Genomic DNA, 19074 nt, shown 5'->3' with positions numbered 1-19074 from the left:
TATAGATTCCTATAAATGACTTGGGAAAATATTTGAAATAATGCTAGTTAAAAAGGAAAAACAATCCTCTGATTTATAAAATAATGTTGAGTATAAATTTATCAATTTAAATATATGTCTGTGCTAACATACAAATTTATGCCAATGCAGAGGTAAAGAACCAGAAGGATATACACCAAAATACTGAAAAACTGATTACCCTTAAGATAAAGTAGAAGTGGAAGCATTAAAAAAGGATTTCCACCCTTATTTTACATATTTCTAAATAGATTAATTTTTTAAATGTGAATATATTAATGTGTTATTTTCATAATTCAAACAGCAATAAAGAAAAAATATATTTAGTATTTATTACAGAAGAATCATTCATAGTTAACATCTAAATATTAGAATATCAAATCCAAGTTTCTAATATTCAGCAGATAGACACTTGAAAAATTTAAATTCTAAACTCAAAGCTGATTAAATTCAAATATATCTTGAAGAATTCAGATATTCTACTAATGTTATTAACTAAACTAATACCAAGTCTAAAAAATATAAATTAATAACTGATTTATTTTTTTTCCATGTCCAGATGAACACTGGAGCTGGTGCTCTAAGCAGTATTCATTCAGAGATAGAACTATCACTGTTAAACTTACGTCTGCTCGCTAGATGAAACATCAGATCAAATATCCTGATCTTACAATATGTTTATTTCACTTCACTTCAAATGTATGGGTATTTGCAAAACTGTAGATTTCAGCCTGACCTCCAGTCTCCTTTAATGAAGATAATAGTTGCTGGATCAACCATATCAAGAATGAATGGGTCAGGCCAAGAATGAAGTCATTTTGAGTAACACCAAGAGAAATGTTGGCCAGGCATGGTGGCTCATGCCTGTAATCCCAGCACTTTGGGAGGCCGAGACAGGTGGATCACTGAGGTCAGGAGTTTGAGACCAGCCTCGCCAACATGACAAACCTCGTTTCTACCAAAAATACAAAATTAGCTGGGTGTGGTGGTGCATACTTCTAATTCCAGCTACTTGGGAAGGTTAGGCAGGAGAATTGCTTGAACCAAGGAGACAGAGGTTGCAGAGACCAGAGATGAAACCATTGCACTCCAGCCTGAGCAACAAGAGTGAAATTCTCCCTCAAACACATACATACACACACACACACACCCCACAAGAGAAATGTCATAAGAGTGCACAGGTCTTCTTTCATTTATCCTGATTAGATGTATCCAAAATAGATTTTCTTTCATTGGTCAATTGATTGATACCGATTGATAATTTAAGTAAACCCTTAATGAAGTTCTGTCACTCATTCTTCCAGTAAAAAGGTAACATCATCTAGTTTCCAGTTCCTCACATAAGGAGCTTGGAAGTTGCCAATCTGCCCTAACAACAAAAAAGCTGACCCTGAACAAACTGAAAAATCCACTCGTTTTAGATCCATAAGAGAAGTGAGGTCACAGGGCAAACTGCTACCTGAAAAACAGGTGAGACCGACAGTAGATATGGAGAATCACAGCATACGGAGTGGAAACCTCCAAGAGAACCAAGAGAACCAGTGCTGGGGTAGAAAAACCTGAACTGTCATTGACAAATTGTTACAGTCTGGGTGCAGACAAGTCTGAGAACTGAAAAACTCCAAGGAAACCCAATAACAGGGAGGTCCCCACAACTTTGTGTGTTTTACCTCCGGGAGCTCTAACAGGTTTTCATAGTAAATATTGGAGAAAAATTCTCTCATGCTTCCAGCAAGAGAAGGGAAAAAGTAAACATTTTTTTTAATATGCTGAAGCTTGGTTCTTCCTGAGAAAGTCTGCCCTCAGGAGAAACTAGTTAATCAGAGCCTAACCTGCTGGGATTGTTTCATTTTGTTTTGTTATATCAGAGCCTCGCTGACCTGGGGAAAGAAAAATGCCCAACTCCAGCCCACTCTAGCCTACCATGTAGGCGAAAGAAAGTACTCAATTCCAGCCCACTTTAGCCATCCTCTCCCACCTATGGGATAAGAAAAAAAACAAAAACAAAAACTAAAAAACTGAAAAACACTTAGGAGATTCACAGTCCAGAGGCACAGGCTCACCAAAAGACTGAGACCTAATCATAGGATGATAACAGGCCTTCCCTCTGCCCCCACCTTACCACCACCCACATTACTTATTACTTTTTCTTTTTCTTTCTTTCTTTTTTTTTTTTTTGTTTTTTTTTTGAGATAGAGTTTTGCTCTTGTAGCCCAGGCTGGAGTGCAATGGCATAATTTCAGCTCACTGCAACCTCCACCTCCTGTTCAAGTGATTCACCTGCCTCAGCCTCCACAGTAGCTAGGATTACAGGTATGCATCACCATGCCCTGCTAATTTTTGTGTTTTCAGTAGATATGGGGTTTCACCATGTTGGCCAGGCTGGTCTCCAGCTCCTGACCTTAGGTGATCCTCCTGCCTCTACCTCCCAAGTGCTGAGATTATAGGCAAGAGCCACTGTGCCTGGCCCACCCACATTACTTAAGGCCTATTTACAGTTCTTTTTATCCAGTATATGCCCAGCTATGAAGAAAAAATTACAATTCATAAAGGCAAAGAACACAGTTTAAAGAGACAGAAGAGGCATCAGAACCAGACATGGCAGATAGTGGAATTATCTGTATGACACAATAATGGTAGGTTTAAGTCAACATAAATTTGTGCAAACCCATAGAATGTACAACACTAAATGTACATTCTAATGTAAATTATAGGCTTTAGTGGTAATAATGTGCCATTGTAGCTTTAATTGTAAACAATGTATCACTTTGGAGGAGGGATATTGATAAAGAGGTGGCTATGCATGTGTAGGGGTTGGAGTAAATGGAATATCTACGTACCTTAATGTGAATTTTGTTATAAACCTAAAATTGCTCTAAAAAATAAAGTTATTTTTTTTACAAAGTTACATGGCAAGCATTACTATTTTATACCCAGAATACGTAAAATTTTTACAATTTCAAATTTATGGATGTTAAAATTGCTATTAGTAATGTCAATAGATTCCATTTTCTTTAGTTTACAACTGCTTGAAACAAAGACATGTAATTTTCTCAAGAATGTTTAACACACATTCTGACAATCTATCACATAGATAGATTATTTCTGAACCTTATCACATAGCTTCCTTTTAAATAGATGCAATATCATTTAAAGTTTCTTTTTTAAAATGAATCATTATTCCATTTAGGAAACCATGTAAGTTCAACATGGGAAATGCAAAAAAAAAAAAAAAAAGAAAAGAAAGAGACACACAAGAAAGAATCAAGTTATCCATAATTCCACCACCAAAAAGCAAGTCAGTATATTTCCTTCCAGTCTTTTTCCCCTCCAGGAATAGTGGATTTACCATTGATTTTTATGTTGTAGGAATATTTAATTGGCCTCTGAATTTGGTAAAGAGTACTCCAGGAGAAAGAACTCTTTTATTTGCCAGATAGCACATGGTAAAGAAATTACCATGGAAATACTCAAACCTCTCTACTCTCAGGTTTATTGGGGAAGGCAGTTCAATCAGATGGGGCTTACAAAGGTTATTATTCTCTTTAAAACTCTTGTGATAAATTTTTACTGTTTTAGATAGTCTTAAGAGAGTATTCGGCCAGATGTTCCACCTTTGGGTCTGCTGGCATATTTCTTTAAAAAATCTTAAGTAGTATATCATTGCATATACTACTATGGTAGTAGGACATATTAGATGTATTGTATGGTCCAGGTAAAACTAAGAAATTATTTTTACCTACTTTTAGAATGGAATAGGATGTTTTGCCTACCAGATATATTGTCAATGGAATTTAATGCTGCTTTAATATTCTGTCAGTACTTTTTCAAAATTGTAAATTTTTTTGTCGTGTTTTCAGTCATCTTAATAGGAAGTTGAAAGAGGCTGCTTAAGAGGCTGCAGGTAAAATGCCATTTAAAATCCAAAGGTGCCATCCACCACTTCCAACATAGGCACATATATAATTACATATAATTGACAGTTAACAGAGTTAGGTATAAAAGCAAATATGATGTTATTTACATATATATATTTGTGTAAGTATATTCATAACATGTATATTACATAGATATTTATACAGACACATATATATTAAACATTAAAAATTAAACTATTGCATTGAAAAACACCATGCAAGTTCAACATGGGAAATTCAAAAAGAAAAAAAAGAAATAGACAAGGAAGACACATATACATGTCTTTTCATTTCAGCATCTTGTATTTACTATGTAGAGACATTGCCACTCCATTTTTAAGTTATTTTTGAAATAGATGACCAAAGATTGTCATTAGAAGGTAAATACTTTAGGGGTAGTGGGGCTTTCTGGTCTGTTTTTTCCTTAGTATATCCCCTAATCCCTGGAATGGTAACTGGTGCATAGTAAGCACTCATCTGAGTACTTATTATCTTGACATTGACTTTGTTAAGTCTTTTATTATTATAAATATTTAACAAATCAGTCTCTACACCAAACATGATTACTTATGTCTACATATGGTTCCTTCTAAAGAGCTTGCTTTTCCTACACTTCACCTTATAAAAGGTGAATAAGCTGATGGGAATAAACATGATAACTTGACTCACTGACATCTGATTCATTTACTGGGCAGCAAATATTAATATTTGCTTTTTGGAATGTGAAAGGTCCTAAGTGAAATTGAGACTTTAATCAGTTCAAGGTGTGGTTGAACCAAAATGTCCTGTGGAATCAGGGGCTGGTTCAGTGCAAACTGATAACTAACAGAGAGAAAACAGAAAAGAGCAGAAACCTACAGACAGAGAAATTGGTGATTATATGGCCCCAAAGAGAGTAGCTGCCTTCATTTCAGTTTTCCAAATCCAATAGGCCCTGCTACACTTGTTTCTGTGAATTTCTGTATCTTCACAGCAACTATGTTCCCCCTTTTCTACAGGAGCTAGTCTGAGTCAGTTTCTTTTTTTTTTTTGCAATCAAAATTGTGATGAGTCATCGTATAAGAAAACTTATTTTGCTATTCATAAATTATCTCCTTCCCTCCTGAAATAAAGTCATTTAAAATTAATGCTATATTGTAATTCTGAATAGCTACAATAAATGAACTTGACATTGAATTAATGGTTACATGATTAAGGGGCTTAAATTAAAATGCACAGAGTGGCGTTAACAATGTATCTACATCTACATCCACATGTAGAGGTTCTGGAGACAGTATTCTTTTTCTCTGACTGACATCTATTACACTTCTAGTCCAAATATTAGCTTCTCATTTTCTCAAACCCCTTTCACATGAGTTTTCTTCATTGAATGAGGAGGGGTGAGAGAGAGAAAGAGAGAGAGAGAGAAACAGAGAGAGATTATGAAAAAACGGAAATATTGTGATATTTTTAGCTTTATAGAGAGAATAATTTAGTACTCAAAAGGTAGAATTCCTTTTTAGGAAAAAAATATTCAGATAATTTTTTTCAAATAATCATTTAAAAGCTTAAGACTATAAAAATCTATTTAAACTAGAACCCAAAATTTAGAATAATAGTTTCAAAATCTCTATGGCATAATTAAGTAGAATAATCTTTGCATATAAGTGTAGAATAAATTCAAGGCTAGTTATTAAATACTAGTTGCTCATTGTAGACAGATGCCTTCTCATACCATATAAATCATTTAATAGACACAGAAAGAGCAAAACATAAATAATACCTGTCCCAAACTGATGAGACACAACACCATTAATGTGAAATTGAACTGCCTAGCTCTGAATCTTATACTTTTCTCTCTGGGAAGCACATTTGAAATGTGGGAAACAATTCAATGGTGAATATAATGTGATTTTATGTGTTGTTTTTAGTTTCAAGATTTGTAAAATACATAAAGACACAAAGGAGCTTTAAATTTTTCCACAAAATAAAGTAGCAAACCTGATCAAATAGTAAATTTATTTTTAAGATTTCTCCTCTTTTCTCACTGACCTTTCCTTTCCCTTTAGATTAGCAATCAAACAGGGGCTGGAGCAAAAGTCAAAAGCAGGATGTGGGCTATGCAGCACTTGGTTTTTGTTGTCAGAATCCTCGGCGAGTTTTATTGATTTTTGAAATTCCCAACTCATTTTCAAAATGGAAATGCTACAGGAAGCAGGAACGAAGTTAATGAAAATATAAATGCACCTTTCTCCCTGCCTCCCATAACCACTCACTGGTTTGAGGCACAGCCCATTTGAGATGAGGCTACTGCCATTGTGTGTGTGGGAACGTTGAATATTTTTTGTTCTGGGAGGAGAAGGATCAAGCAACTGTGATAGCCCCAAATCCCTGACAGTCTCTCTTCACAGACTGCACGTATAGTGTGCAAGTGATAGTCCTACACTCCCAGTCCAAAGGAGTCCAAGGGAGGACTCTGTGAAGAAAAAGGAAGGTGAAGCAATGGATTGGGACAGAAGGACATTGCTATTAATACCAACTATGGAGCAATGGCTCACGCATGTAATCCCAGCGCTTTGTGAGGCTGAGGCAAGAGGATCCTTTGAGCCCAGGAGTTCAAGGCTGCACTGGGTGACAAAAATGAGACCCTGTCTCTAAAAATATAAAAAATAAAAATACTAACTTCCCCATTCCCCTCAGTGACCTCCTGTTTTCCACACCTATTTGGGGATCCATTTGCTGGAGCACAGGTGTTTTAAAGATCAGAAGCATATTTGCTGGGAGGCATAAATAATTCTCTCTCTCAAATATTAGAGTAAGAAAGGGGAAGCATGCAAGAAAGTTAAAAATGTGATATGGCATTGTTAAGGTAGTTAAAAATATTTGTAAATGGATATCAATATTAGGTAGTTAAAAATATTTGTAAATGGATATCAATATTGTAACTTACTTGTTGAAAATGACGACACGTAATAGATATTAAAACACATTTCTTTTTTGTTGTTGTTGTTGTTGCTTGTTTATTTGAGATGAAGTCTCGCTCTTGTTGCCCAGGCTGGAGTGCAATGGTGCAATCTCAGCTCACTGCAACCTCCGCCTAGAGGGTTTGAGCAATCCTCCTGCCTCAGCTTCCTGAGTAGCTGGGATTACAGGCACCTACCACCATGCCCAGCTGTTTTTATTTGTTTTATTTTTTAAATTTTTAATAGAGATGGGGTTTCACCATGTTGGCCAGGCTGGTCTCAAACTCCTGACCTCAGGTGATCCGTGCATTTTCGCCTCCCACAGTAAAATGCACATTTGCTTTTGCAGTGTCCCTTTAAGCTTTATTCACAGAGCACATCTTACGACTTTTCTGGGTTTTGTTAGGCAATAGAGAGTTTTTCATTCATGCTAATTTCATGCTAAACCATCATCACAGACTCTATCCAGAAATTAGAATGTCAGTTTCAAATTATAACCCAAAACTCCAAACTTGATTGAACTTACACTTTCTCCCCTCTTCTAGCTGGGCCCACCACAGACTCTCTGAGTGCAGTGGAGTAAGTGGGTGGTATTGAGATTGGGTTGCTCTTCCTTTCCTTGGTGATCTAGACTGGCTAGCTGTTGGTATTGACTACTCGGAGTTGGAAGGCACAGAAAGAGGCGATGAAAGGAAGAAAAGGGTTTGTTTTGTGTTGTTTTCTTGAACTGATGGCTTCATAAGATGGCAACACATATTGGAGACCTGGCAGATGTTGAAAGCTGCCTCTTTGTCCCATGGTTACTTTTGTGGGTTCATCATTGGTATCCCTGCTGGATCCCCTGGCTGCAACTCCTTTGACTCAAGCAAAAACCTTGTTTTCCAAGTGCTGCTGATTAATCAGCCCCCCACCAAAGCCTTGGTTTTCTAGTGTTTCCATCCCTACCCTACAAACTCTTGCTGTTGGAGCCAAACCGCCTTTCCCAGATGGTCCTCTCGGGAAGGACATAAATGGCTGAAGGCCAAGGTCTCTCTCTGGTCTTGATGTGAACTGGAGAACTGCAGCCTGCTTTGCGGGAGGGTAGGGTTGCCCTCGCAGCACTACTCAGTTCTCTCTTTCTTAAAAAAATGTCTTCATAAGTCCTTGCTCAAGCAAGAAAGGGTGCATTTTCTGTCTTTGGTCCTGGTGTCTGGCTATGGTTGTCCATCCTGTGTAAATGAGGAGAGTAAGTCTGAGCAAAAGGACAAAGTGCTAAGGAGGCGAAACAGAACCCGGATCATGTGTTTGAACCTACTAATAACCAACCCTGGAATAGCCTGCCTTGAAACTTCATGCTCTGAGACAGTACATTTTCCTTATTTGTTTTTGTTAAGTCATTAAGTTAGTAGCTCCAGACTTGCAACCAAAGGTATCTTAACTTAGGAAGTTTACCATAAATATTTATTATAACCCACACAAAGTCATGTCTCAATAGGTAATCCAGTTAGACAGGAGAGGAAGCTTATGTTTCCTCACTTTTCTTCTTTCCTAGTAGCTGGTGGGTGAGCTCATCTGCTACAAAACACACCTTAAAGTAAGATATTTAAGTTAATTTTCAAATTGAGATTGCTAAGATTGAAACAACAGTTGTGATAGCACCTGTGATAACAAATGTCAATAAAAACAAACAGAAGCTATGTTCAATTTGTGGACGCATCATTTCTCAGCAGACTTGGATCTCTCTTAGAGTTCTTGGGGAAACCAAAGAGGTTTCTAATATTACAATAGATTGCCAATATGCTGGGCAATGACCGAATTTCATCTTAGAAAATCAGAAGATGATGTATATGCTAAAAATCTTTGGAAATTGAATTGTGCTTTATGCTGAGTTCTGTTTGAAGGATCAAGCAACAACCTATTATACTGTTCCATACCATGATGTGGGTGTGCTTATATTAAATCACTTTCGGAGAAACACTAGGTGACTAATTTGTGACAACGATATGTTTGCAGACTAACACATTCATAAGAACAGCAGAATCATGAGCTAGTTTGTAAAGTACCAGATGGAATTTACTGAAACCTTGTGGCCTAAGCTATCATAATTGTCCTTTATACTCCAAGAAGACATTTCTAGTAATCTTGCTACCCACAATATTGTTTCTGTATAAACAGGTCACAATAAAGCTAATCCTCTTCATGTGAAGGCAGGTCTCTGTTATTTCAGTGTGCTTGCTACTGGGGAGCTGCTGCAGTGTGTGGTTCTGCTTTATTTTTTTTCCTCCTATGTCTGAATGGCACCCTATAATGAGGGATCATTAATCTTAACTGTTCTTTAGCCCATGTCGTTGTTTTCTTTTGATATTGTTTCTTCCATAATTCACATACATTTAGGTGTATTCAAATTTATATTTGAACTTTTTCTTTTTCCTCTATGTTTGTGCGTTCCAGCTCACTGAAATAGGCACCGAATCCTTAGCACTTCTGAGATTGCCCATTCCATTTTCTTTCCTTTCTCCCAAATCAATCCAGTGATTACTTTAACCCTCTTATCTTAGTCTCACTCCCTCTCCTTTAGTCCTCAACCAAAACTTGAGATTTATAAACCTGAACCCCAGTTTCAGCTCTTTCTCCATTACATCTCCTCAGAGCCCCAAGCGTAGACTAGCTAACTTGTGCTGCTGGGTTAAAAGAAATTTTTTCTAAATTAAGAACTAATATCAATTTTCCTCATATTCTTTCAAAAACTTGATGAGGAAGGAATACTTCCAAATGCATTTTATGAATCAAGCATTGCCCTGATACCAAAGCTGGATGAGGACACTACATAAAAAGAAAACTACAGGCCAAAATTTCTGATGAGCATAGATGCAAAAATCCTCAGCAAAGTACTAGCAAACTGAATTTAACAACACCATAGAAAGACCATTTCACCATGATCAAGTGGGATTCATCCTAGGGATGCAAGGATAGCTCCACACACAAAAATCAATACGTGTAATACATCACATTAACAGAACAAAGGACAAAAACCGTATGATCATTTCAACAGATGCAGAAAAAGCACTTGACAAATTTGAACATCCTTTCATAATAAAAACACTCAACAAATTAGGTATAGAAGGAATGTACTTCAATGAGCAAAAGGCCATTATGACAAACACATAGTAAATACCATACTTAATATGGAAAAGTTGAAAGCTTTTCCTTTAATATCCAGAGCAAGACAAGATGGCCACTTTTGCCACTTATATTCATTATAATACAAATTGCAGGATACAAAATCAAGTAGTGTTAATATGCACTGGAAGTGAACTATCTGAAAAACAAATTTTTAATATTCCATTTACAATAGCTACAAAGCTGTGTTACATTAAAGCTGACAAATATGAATGCAATGATAGCTTGTGTTCATGGATTGGAAGAGTATTAAAATGTTTATAGGTAAAGCAATCTATAAAACAATCTATAGATTTCTTATAAGCCCTATCAAAATGCCAATACCATTCTTCACAGAAATTTTAAAAACTATCCTAAATTTCATATGAAACCACAAAAGCCAAAAAATATCCAATACAACCTGGAGCAAAAAGAACAATGCCAAAGGTATCGTGTTACGTCACTTCAAAAAATACAACAAAGTTACAGAAAACAAAACAGCATGGTACTTACATAAAAACAGATACATAGACCAATGAAACATAATACAAAGCCAGAAATAAACCCATACATCTACAGTGAACTCATATCCGACAAAGGTGCTAAGAACATGAAAGCACAATCTCTTCAATAAATGGTGATGGGAAAACTGTGTATCCACTTGGAAAAGAATAAATATAAACCTTTATCTCACACCATATATAAAATTCAACCCATAGTAGATGAAAGACATACATGTAAAACCCCAAATCACGAAACTACTAGAAGAAAACAGAGGAAAAGCTATATGACATTGATCTAGGCAATGATTTTTTGAACACGACTCCAAAACCAAAGGCAGCAAAAGCCAAAAGAGACAAGATTCCATCAAACTAAAAAGCTTTCACACAACAAAGGAAAAAATCAACTGAGTGAAGAGACAATCTCTAGATTAGGAGAAAAATTTACAAGGTATACATTTAATAAGGAATTAGTATCCAAAAATATAAGCAAACCAAATAACTTGATGGCAAGAAAACAACCTTATTGAAAAATGGGCAAAGGTCCTTAAAAGGCATTTTTTAAAAGACTTACAAATGGCCAACAGATATATGAAAAATGATTCAACATCACTAATTAACAGAAAAATGCATACTAAAACTATAATGAACTATCACTTCATGTTGTTTGAATGGCTATTATCAAAAAGGCAAAAGATAATAAATGTTAGCAAGAATGTGGAGAAAAGAGAAACCTTGTATAGTGTTGGTGGGAATGTAAATTAGTATAGCCATTATAAAAACAGTATAGAGGTTCTTTGAAAAGCTAAAACTAGAACTACCATATGATCCAGCAATCCCATTATTAGGTATATATCGAAAAGTAATGACATCAGTCTGTGGAAGAGATATCTGCACTCCAATGTTTATTGCAGTATTAATCACAATAACTAAGATATGGAATCAAACTAAGTGTCCCTCAATGAAGGAACTGATAAAGAAAATGTGGTATATATACACAATGAAATACTAGTCAGCCATAAAAAAGAAGGAAATAATACACTTTGCAACAACATGGGTGAATCTGGAGGACATTAAGTAAAATAAGCCAAGCATGTAAAGATAAATACTGCATGATCTCTTTCATATGTGGAATCTAAGATAGTTCAGCTCATAGAACTAGAGATTAGAATGGTAATTACCAGGGGCTGGGGCAATTGGAAAGGGAGATGCTAGTGTGATATTAATCAGAGGAGACAAAATTTCACTTACATAGGAAAAATAAGTTCAAGAAATCTATTGTACAACATGGTGATTCTAGTCAATAACAGTGTGTTGTATCTTGAAAAATGCCAACAGAGTGGATATTAAGTGTTTTTGTCACAAAAATAACCAAGAGAGTTAATGCATATAATTTTCTAGATTTAGTCAGTCTACAATGTATATATATATACTTCAAAGTATCATGTTGTATATGATAAATACACAATTTTATCAGACAGTTAAAAATATAGATGTAATTTAAGAATTTACTTTGATGTATATCAAGAGATGCTGTATGTTTGAATATAGTCTTGTAAAAAACAGTTTTTCTGAAGAAAGCATCGTTTTATGGAAGGAGCACAGGATTTTAGTATCATCAGATAGCCCTGAGGTCTCTTATTACCAATTTATTTACCTTGGTCTCATTTCCCAACCTTAACCAAACCTTAGTTTTTTTTCATTTGGAAAACAATGACACTTATCTTCTCGATTTCTTCAGGATTACAGTAACAGGTATAGATTAAATCACGTAGCATCTGCAAGTACTCAATGCATATTTGTTGCCCTTGATTCCTCACATGTTTGCCATTTAACCTGCTGACTGCAATGGTGAGAATGTTAAATAAGGGAAGCAAGAAAACAGCAGTATAGAAATTCAAAAAGGGCAAATAACATAAGCGTCTTAAGCAATTATTAATGCAAGGTAAGTTGGCAGAGTCAACTGTAAACAACCATGGTAGGGTTTGGTATCATCTGCCTTAAGGAGAGCCTAAAAATTAGAGTAACACCAATAACCCAGAAGAAAAATGGGACATGGATGCAAATAAGCATCACAAAAGGGGAACTATAAATAGTCAAAAGCCATTTGAAAAGATCTTCAATCTCACTGATAACCAAAAATAAATAAAACTACAGTGAGGTATTTTGCCTATCACATTGGTTTAAGGCTTTTTTTAAGACTAAAAATATGCAGTGATTGTGAGGGGGTGGGAAACAGCACACCCATACACAGTTGTTAGAAACATGGATCGGGAAAGACATTTTTGGAGTACAATTTAGCAAATTTTTAAAAATCTAAACCATACATACCATTTCATAACAATTCCATTTGCAAGAGTTCATCCTACAAAAATGATTGTTCAAGTGCACGCACACACACCCACACACATTCATTTTGGCATTATTTATAAGAACAACAACAACAACAACAACAAAAGTCTGCTTCTGTCTCTCTGACCAGATGCTAAATCCTGGGGAGAAGGTCAGACCTTTTAACCTCCTCCCCAGTAACTTCCAAACCCCTAAACATATAACAGTACTGAAGGTGCTTAAAACTGCATATTGGCTAACAAAAGATCAGAATATTTTTATTATATATAAAGACAATGATATGGATTTATAAAATTTGTAATTAATTTACTATTTCTAAAGGTAAAAAGAAGTATTTAATAATTGGCAATCCAAAAGTTTATTTTTTCTATCCATTTGAAATTTTTGAACATTTTACACAATTGAGTGTTATCAACTTTCCAAATACAAATATTTCTTATTTACATTTCTGATAATAAATTTGTTATTTCTAGAGACATAAAGAAAAACAAAACATCCCATTAAACATAATTTTATTCTTAAGTCTCTCTTTTTTGTCTCCAACCCTGGGTCCCATGGTATATACAAAGCTTTGCTTTGCTGCTAGACTTTCTCTAACATCTAAAAAACACAGAAAGTATCATCATTATAGGCTAAAATTGATCTCATTTATCCCAGGAGTACAAAAATTCTCAAACAGGGGTTCAAACTCCTGTTACTGTAAGACTTAGGTCTGTTCTTTCAATGAGAATCGAATTTTCTTACAATAACAAATGGGGAAATGGGAAACAATGTCTTCCAATTACAAAGACCATGCTCCTGATACTATCAACAAAGAGTACCTCTGGGTCGCTTTCACCAGAAGTGGGTTTGGGCCTTAGTTACACCATCTAGAGCAAAGTGAAATGAATTTAAGTGTATTCATTAGTGAGCTGTCTAACCTGGACTATGAAACAGACTAAATGGAATTAATCCATCTAAAAGGGAAACTCTTCAGACAGGTAGTCAGCCCAGCATGGCTACTTTATTATAAATAGATCCAATATTAAATATAAGACCCAATATTTAAAATTAAATAGTACCTTCTTTTTCAGGAAGAACTATACAAAATAAGAACAGTTTATATATATATATATATATATATATATATATATATATATACATACATATATATATTTATACATATATATATACACACACACGTAGATACATACATATATAGATATATACATATGTATATACATGAATATACATGAAGTAAGAGTGTTACAATATTCTCAGAGCAATGTGCTGGAGAACGCCCTTTCGTCTCTGCGAACCCCAGATCAACTAGTGTAAATTCTGTATTTGTATGTTTCTAGCACTGTAAAATGAGCTAAGCTTCTCAAAAGAATACATTGTATTAACTGAATTCAATTAATAATTAGCATAAGAAACTAATTGTTGTCCTTCCACATACCATTTGCAACGTGGAAATGGCAGCAGGGGGAGAGTGAAATAAAGTTAATATTTTTTCAAATCTCTCTTCTAGGGAAGACTTTGTGCATTGAGCATTAAACAAGTTATTTCCTTTAATACAATAACTTTATAAAGCAAGTATTAATATCCCCCATTTTATAGATGATGAATCTGAGGAACCTAGAGAGGTTAAGTTACTTGTCCATGGACCTGGAGAGTAAATCACTGAGCTGTGCTTGGACTCCAAAACCCACCTCTGCCTACTATACTGGGAGACCAGAATTTTGTCCTGTGGATTTGGACAGGGCCAGACAGGACTGGTCGGAGGGGGTGCAATTATGGAAAGAGTAGATGGAGCAATAAAGAACAGAACCTTTGTAAATAGTCAGTGCTCAATACTCGACTTGCTTTTCCTCATTTAATCTTCCACAGAAGTACTACTAGTTTGTCTATTTTACAGCAAGGAAAACAAAGCACAGAATAGTTAAGCAAATCTCCCAAAGTTACACAGCCAGTTAGCAAGTCTTATGATAAATTCATAATGTTTTTTCATTGTTTATTTTCCCCATACTCATCTGTCTTTTGGTTTCCTATTTCTTTCCTACAGAGTGGGGGGAAAGGAGATATGTTTTATAATTTACTGATTTCATCTACCTTTGGAAGTTTCAGTGCCTTTTGACGAAAAAGTAACCAATATTTTTCCCTGCGTTTTAGATGCCAAGAGGCTATTTAGAGATATTGGGAGGCACTTTACTGACGTTCTGCTTATGTCAACAGATATGCATAGAATTAGGCTGTAATTTAATTCCTAACCCTACTGATGACTTCCTAAACCCTCATCAAAAACCTCTTGTTTTAGTCCCCATATGCAAAATCAAAGTAACGAGATATCTTTGTTTAAAAATGATAATATATGATTTGGCAAAGGCTGACATTTTATCTTGTCTCCTTGGCTGGTGTTTCGGAATTATTCATCTAACATTGAGTGAGTGCCAGGCATCCGTGTCCCTCCCCTTTCCTATTTATTATCAGGCTGCTGCAGTGCAGCGTTGAAACATCTGATCATTTAGATCATTAAAAATCAATCCAATGACCAAATAGTTCTGTACGTTTTAGAGAAATGACAGAAAATGCAGTATTAGATTGCTATTAACTTGCTCTGGGTTTTCTTTTTACAGCTGCCAGGAAAGTCATTTGGTACAATTGATTAAACCAGCATGCCAAGGAGGAGAGAGGAAAAGAGCAGAGAAATGCAACCACAGTGAGCTTGGAGGGGAGGACAATGTTTTTCTTGGGAATGAAGTGAGATGTCACTGGAGGAGGCAGCAGGGGGTAGGTGGGAGGAGAAACCCTGCATATAGTGAGCTTACTATAATTAGAGGTTTAAGAGATTCAAGATGGTAGGACACAAGAAACCACGATACAGAAACAATAAACGAAGAAGGAATAAAAGGGAGGCAAGCTATCCATGTGCTTCTAACAGACTGTCCACATTGGCTACACTGCACAGTTTGTCTGAATTAATCCAAGAGACACCGCTGGTACAATGGTAAGAAGCTGATTTGAGGATTTCCATAGATAAAACTCTTTCAATAGCAGGAGCAGGTAGGCAGGAGTGCCTAGTTTTGTACATAGTGTGGTTTATCTCTGTAAGAACAACTAAAAAAGAAAATAAACCTCTCTATTTGTGCTCAATAAGACGATGAGTGCATAAACATTCACACATGCGTTCTCCTTACTTGTTATTATAGTGGCCATACATATCCCTCCCTCCAAATAGGAACTGCATTCCCCTTACATAATTGCATTTCTTCTTTAATATGTTTCAACAAATTTTTGATTAACCCCAAAAGAACCCGGGTATGTGAAATCAGAGAGTGCTGACAAGGATGGAATTTAATGTGGGGTTTCTGCCACTTTGCCACTATTTCTAATTCCTCCCTATGTCCTATTTAAAGTTACACTTAGCTCAAGCAGCTCATGCTTCTAGAGAAGAGGGCAAGAAAAACCATCAAGAATTTATTTGCTGTATATTATGTCTGCTAACATTTCAAGTATAACAACCACCTAAACACAAGGGACTTAAAAGAGCATTAAAACATTAAAAATAAAGCAAACGTTCTGTGGATGAGTGCATGTACTCCCCTGGATATTGGACCTTGAAAATAAGATACAAAAAAACATGTAATTGCATAGAAGACCAAAATGAGGCGACCCCCTTGAGAGAAGTTTTAAATTGCATTTAAAGAGAAGCTTTGATTTAGACAGCATTTTTTGGCAGCCAAGATTTACATGAGGAAGTAGCATTCTTGAATGGGAGTGGCCACCAGCTTCCATGATGTTCCCCATCTCCTGGCATTTAACATACACCTTTGTAGAGACCCCTTCCTACTCTATCCCAGGGTTGGTTATCAGACAGAAGTGATCACATGTCACTTTCAAGATTAGATTATAAGACTGCGTGTGACGTCTGTCTTGGGATGTCTCTCTCTGTCTTTCATCTCTGTCTCTATCTGCCTATCTGTCTCTCATATTTCTCACTCTGGGGGATACAAGCTATAATATTTTGAATAGCCCTATAGTGAGGCCTACATGGCAAGGAGCTGAGGCTTTCCATAAGTATATGAGTCCCTGAGGAAGCAGATGAGCCTTGAGATGACTGCAGCCCAAGCCAACAACACGTGAGAGGCCCTTAGCCAGAACCACTAAGTAATATGGATAAGTACTGAGTAATTTACATGACTGGAGATCATATGTAGAGAGATATGTTATAAAGGCAGGATTGAATGGGAAGTAAGAGGATATCAATGCAAAACTCCAAGAAAGGAGGTGTACTCATCATCAGTGCTGTTTGTCAACATTCTCAGTCCTCCCTCTTCAAGGCACATGGCAAGATGGCACTTTCTTGCCCCTTTGAGGTTAGGCATGGTAACTTTAGTTTGGCAAAAAAAAAATGTGAGCAGCACTAGAAACAATGTCTATCTTTCTAATTTGTATATGTATACATATATATATATATATATATATATATATATATATATGTGTTTATCTTGTTAATTTGAGTATCACTTTGATTTGATGAAACAAGACAAAAAAAAAAAAAGAAAAGAAAAAAGATACGTGAGCTGAAGGAATACATGTCCCTTCTGGGGAAAACCAATGAGGTCTGGTGTATGAAGTACCCTGTCTTCTGCCATAGTGACTGGGAATTTTCCCGACTGTGGCATCTCCCATTAACTGTCCTCCTAAATGAAGAGCAGAATCCTCTCCCTCCACCACAAATCTGTCGTGAACATGTAGCTCGAGTGAGAAATAAGCCTCTACTCTTTTAAGCAACTGAGCTTTTGGTGTTGTTCTTTGTAGCCCATCCTCACTAAAACATAAAGTGGGTCTCTGACTAAGAATTCACCCTACAGAAAAAAAGAAATCTGGTATAAATAACCGGAGCCTCAGCCACAAAGACCAAGCTTCCTGGAAGGTGTAGTGATTCTTGGCAGATTGTGGTGACTGGTATATGAACACTCCTAATCATATCCCGGAAATACAAAGGTTGTGTGTAAGAACTGAAAGAACTTTTTCACTAGATTCCCAGAACTTGAGAGAGCTCAAGAAGAACAAGAAGGAGGATGTACTCTCCTTTCTGCTCTGCAGGTGAATAGTGTTCTGGTACTGCCCTAGTTACAACAGAGAACGTTCATAGCTAGAAAAAACTGGTTGGTGTCTGTTGTTAGGCAATCAAGAGACTAATGAACATGGGTCGAGGTCACTGGTAAAGCAGAGACCAGTACAAAGTGACATCCTTGGCAGAGCCATGCAGGGACAATTGCAAGGCGCCTCCCAGAGCCTCAGAGATGCTAAGTGAGAGAGGTTGTGTGAGTTACGGAGGTTTATGCTGGAGAACATGAGCATAGAGCAATTCAGACTGGAGAACTAATTTTAATGTGACCTAATTTATAGCTACCACCTTGAAGATTAAACATCTAAAACCCTATCATTTCATTACTAGCTAATTAATTATGTGTTTGTTACAATAATCCATCTGACATCACACTGTATCACGTGGCCTTATGTGGTTCCTTCCACCTTGATCAGCTTTCAACTCAAGAATTTAAAATCCTTTTGGCCAGAACCTTATTTAAGTCTAGACCAAATCAATCTGTTCTCAACTGCCACGTGTTTTTAGACACTATACAAATAACATTTTAACATATTCATTGATTCAAGGGTTAGTGGCTTATAAGTTAGTGCAAAAAGACATGGGCAATGAAGCAAAGATGTGAGCAAGTCAGCTGAATTAACATTTTGAGTATATGCACATTAGTCCTTTGGATGGGATAATGACTCCAACCCACTGAAATACACCTTAATGAAACAATAAGTAAGTGAGGGGGAAGAGGAGACTAAGCGAGGTTTTGAGTGCAGAGGAAATGAAGTCCCTAAAGCTAAAGAGAAGAATTAAATGTGATATTTGTATTTCAAAATAGGTAAAACTTGATTAATGCCAGAAGGCAAGAAGTCAGTAGAGAAAAACAGAAAATGCTGGCAGAAGGAAACGGGAACTAGGGGTACAAGGTCTCTTAGAAAGTGAGAAGAAGTGGAATCTAGACCACAAATCTGGATGTCCTTAACAGAGGAGTCACATGCAAATTTTATTCAAATACCTCTTGGATTGGTACTAAACCTTCAGGGTGGCTTTTTATGACAACCTAGTTGTCTTAGCCCATTCAGGCTACTATAACAAAATGCCTGAGTAGCTTAGAAACAGCAGAA

General features: G+C 36.2%; 1 protein-coding gene across 3 annotated transcripts in view; it reads right to left on the bottom strand.

Moving 5' to 3' along the window:
- PDE4D (phosphodiesterase 4D) overlaps positions 1–19074 on the bottom strand; it is a 1196841-nt gene that overhangs the window by 615811 nt on the left and 561956 nt on the right. The gene's annotated exons all lie outside the window — the stretch shown is intronic.

The sequence above is a fragment of the Saimiri boliviensis genome, chromosome 1 (assembly GCF_048565385.1).
Source record: "Saimiri boliviensis isolate mSaiBol1 chromosome 1, mSaiBol1.pri, whole genome shotgun sequence".
NCBI lineage: Eukaryota > Metazoa > Chordata > Mammalia > Primates > Cebidae > Saimiri > Saimiri boliviensis.
Note: the sequence above shows the minus strand (reverse complement) of the source record. Positions and strands in the feature narration are given on the sequence as shown.